Consider the following 4214-nt stretch of genomic DNA (forward strand, 5'->3'; position numbering starts at 1 on the left):
TTTTGAACAGGTATTTCAACTTTCTCCTTGGAAGCTTCAGAAATCTCGAGCTTCTCGAGACGGCCAGTAATAGAAGTAATGAGTGTCACAACGGCACTCATTTCATCCCTTTGCTTTCGTGACTTTCCACGTGAACTTCCAAACTCAGCTCTATGGACTGCCATCTCCTCAATAGTGTTCCAACCTTTACTTTGACCGGTATTGTTTTGGAATCTACCATTAGCAGCTGCATCCAGGATGACCTTGTAATCATCATATAGAGCATTATAAAATAGGTTGCAAAGATACCATTGCTGGAAACCATGGTGAGGGACAGCTCGGACCAAACTTTTGAAACGTCCCCATGCTTCGCAAAAACCCTCATCAGCTCCTTGCTGGAAACTTGTGATTTTACTTCTCAAGGCGTCAGTCTTTGAAAGTGGGAAGTACTTCTTGTAGAAGGCTAATGCTAGAGATGTCCATCGTGACTCCGAGTTGCTACCCTATCAAGGTAGCGGTACCAATCTCATGTTTGAATCCTTCAAGAAGTATAAGAACATCAACCCCTTTACTTCATCCTGAGTCACCTCAGCTGGTATAGGTATGGAACAGCAGTAGTCTGTGAAAATTTCCATATGCTTCAAGGGGTCCTCATCTGGTAGACCAGCAAACTGATTTCGCTCCACTAAATCGATATAAGAAGAACGAAACTCGAAGTTACCGGTAGTAGGGGTAGGTAACTGGTGTTCCTTTGGCTGTAGATTATCATATATTGTAGCCATAATTGCAAAAAATGAGAGTACTCAAGTCTTCCTCTCAAAAACCTGTCTTCTAACTGTGCAAAAGCAAAAACTAGAAGCAAAGGTAAGCAACGGTCTCAAGGAACCAAAGTTCCTTGAGATAAGAAAAATAAACTAAAAATAAAGCAAACAGAATTACACCGTCTCCCCGGCAACGGCGCCAAAATTTGATACCGTCGTTTTGTATCAAAATTAAATTTATAATTCCAAACTAAAACTATAGCTAGTGATAGTAAGGGTCGAACCACAGAGAGACAAGGTTGATTTTGTTTGCTAATTTTCAGTCTATGAAGGTAACAATTAATTGGGGGGTTTTGAGATTGGTAGACTAATTGGCTAATTGTTAAAATGAAATTTCTCAACAAGATAAAGAGAAGACTGGGAACTTCGGTTCACCATGGCAAATGTCAGGTTAGTAAGGTAGCAGAGGTCTTATAATACGGTCTCAGGGAATATAAGCTAGCCTTTCGATCGAAGCTCAAATAACCTTCCGGTCTATTGATTCCCTAGAATTTCTCAAAGCTTTCGCTCAGGAGAAATTCCAAATCTAACGATAGTTCAAATTACTAATCTTTCAATCTAGTAAAGGGATTTATCAAAAGACAACAAGACCAATACGGAAGAATTCATACCACAAAACAATCCTAACTTATGCCATGGCTCACCTAATTCCCAATCAAAGAAATTAGCTACGCATGACTAAAACTAAAACAATTGCTAAATTGATAACAAAGAACAAGATTGACATGATTGAATTTAAATAAAAGACAAAGGACAAGAGATGAATTTCTGGAATTAAATTGATGAAACAAGAATTGAAATAACAAGAATTAAAAGAAGAAAGGAATTGCATAAAAACTTACTAATTGAATTCAAGAACAAAGTATCAAAATCGAGGTTTTCCGTCAGCAAAGCTAGATCTAAAAACTGAGTTCTTCAATCATGAAAAGCATAACCTAAAAGTTGTTGCGTTCTACTGATAAAAAGATGCCAAAGGTTAATTACAAGTTGGGCTTTTAAAAGTCTAATACGAAGAAATAATTCTCAGCTCGAAGACTGGTCGATCGACCGGTCAGCATGGTCGATCGACTGGTAAATGCAGAACAAAAACTTCTGCTTGATTTCAACGGTCGATCGACTGGCGGGAGTAGTCGATCGACTGGTAATGCTGTGCAGTGGCTCTTTTTGTTCCTTCGAATCAGCTCTTCACTCCTTTGCACGCATCCCAAGGTGGGTGAATCTGAATCTCCTTCTTCTGGGCTTCCTTGAAGTTGCCTCCGGAGGACGAATTAGGCTTAATTTAGCTTACTTCCACTCATTCCTACAATAAATCATAGAAAATGCAAAGTAAACCGTTTCGGGAGAAATAGTAGCCTTAAGCTAACAATTATGCATGGAAATACGTGCCAAAACCACAGATAAAGTGTATAGAATATGCACGTATCATAGCCTCTACTCTATCGAGTACCACCTACAACTCAAGACACAAGGTAACTATGGCACGTGATCCTAAGAACCACTACTGCTCCCAAGGTCGGTCAATACTGGTCAACGGGTCCCTAAAAGGGCGGGTATTACAGTCTTCCCCCCTTAAAAAGAACTTCGTCCCCGAAGTTCAACTCACCTATCCCAAAGCACAAGATACGGAAACAAGGCAACATCACTACTCCTCCGACATAGGTCACTACTCCCAGAAATACTATCCCCCATGTCATCATCATCAACTGTCTAACACTCCATCTAGATCGACTTCTACACTCTACCACTTGAAATACTAACCTCACAACATGAACCAGCACAACCAACGACCACACAGCTGCTCACAACTCTTAGCCACACACTACGAGATTACACTTTCACTAGTACACGACCATCAGCATGAAACATGTCATATTAACACAACTATGTTACCCAACGATACGGTTCTATTCAAACGCATGACATCATAACTATCTCTCTATGACTGCCTTTTTATAGCACCTTATTCAACCTTTACTTCAACATACAAATTACTCAACAAACAATGAAAATAATTATAGCTTTGTACTAGGAATGTAATAGGAATAATAGAAAACATTATAAACAAGCAACAAAATAATTGCAATATCGACCTTTTTATTTTGCGCCATTACTCTTCCCCTCTAAAAGGAACTTCGTCCCCGAAGTTCACCACCGAATTATTACTCGCATTACTTAAAGCTTACCTCTGGTCATATAACCAACACATACAATGCCTTATGGACATTACTCATTAATCACACAAACATTAATTCATAAAATCATTTGCTACTTTATTCGAATAATTAGCCACGTTATAATGCGTGTATATATATATATATATATATATATATATATATATATATATATATATATATATATATATATATATATATATATGGGAAATACACAACTCCGGTGAAATATAACTAGTAGACATAGTGGATGTAAAATGAATGCAATAAGAACCAACTACCGCTTGCACTATTCGTTACTAATCCGCATTCAAAACCCAAACACGACTTCCAACATATGAAATTAACGGTCCAAACATGTTGCTAATCATAAACAACCATATTAAACATCAAAACATGCAATGATATAACCATTAAAACAATTTTGATTAACGAAATGTTCCTGTAACAGTGCCACTCGATTGAGTATAGAGGGTACTCGATCGAGCTGGCCCTACTCTATCGAGTGTCTTAGCTACTCGATCGAGTAGCCTCAAATCAGAATACTGCATCCCCGTCCCACTTGCAGCTACTCGATCGAGTGAGGGGCACTCGGTCGAGTGGCCACAGGTCAAAAATCCTCGAAATCTTCCTGTCATAACACAATATATATATAGAATGTCACACAAACGCGAGTCGGGATGACAATCTGACCCCCAGAATCCTGCAAACAAGTTCAATCTAAGCAAATACAGCCTTACGGCCATCCATACAAACCAAATGTAAGAAGTACAAACTAAAAGGCTACTAACATCCAACACAACCAAAAATCATAACAAGAGAAAGAAAAGGAGTATCACTCCTGCTGCTGCTGCTCCTCCATCATCTCGTCCCCAGCTCCATCCCCTCCCGAGGTGCCTGCTCCTGATGACCCAAGACCCGCGTCGACCCCTGTTTCAGCTCCTGGGCTCTCATACCATGGGGTCAAACCGCCAAAAGCAAAGGACTATGGTGTCCCCCATGCTGTCATGTCCACTCCATAGGAGTGAAAAACCCCACTGTAGTCTCCAACCCCGCTCCACCACACTGGGTGTGGCCCCTCGGTCCCAATACCCTGAGCATATGCCATATCATGCATGTTCCGGAGCGTCAAGGTAGAGGACACTCTCTCTGCCAAGTAGCTCGAACGTGTCTCCGGGGTATCCAGGTAGGGGTAACAAGGAAATGGGTGCGAGGCGGTCTTCTTGCCGTGGCCGTGGGGTCT

General features: G+C 40.5%; 1 non-coding gene across 1 annotated transcript; it reads left to right on the forward strand.

Annotated features, from left to right (window-relative positions):
* Positions 1-297: 297 nt before the first annotated feature.
* Positions 298-404, forward strand: LOC141593911 (small nucleolar RNA R71). Its single transcript, XR_012521966.1, has one exon. It is a non-coding gene; the product is annotated as a small nucleolar RNA R71 (small nucleolar RNA).
* The last annotated feature ends 3810 nt before the right edge of the window (positions 405-4214 follow it).

The sequence above is a fragment of the Silene latifolia genome, chromosome 7, assembly GCF_048544455.1.
Source record: "Silene latifolia isolate original U9 population chromosome 7, ASM4854445v1, whole genome shotgun sequence".
NCBI classification, from domain to species: domain Eukaryota; kingdom Viridiplantae; phylum Streptophyta; class Magnoliopsida; order Caryophyllales; family Caryophyllaceae; genus Silene; species Silene latifolia.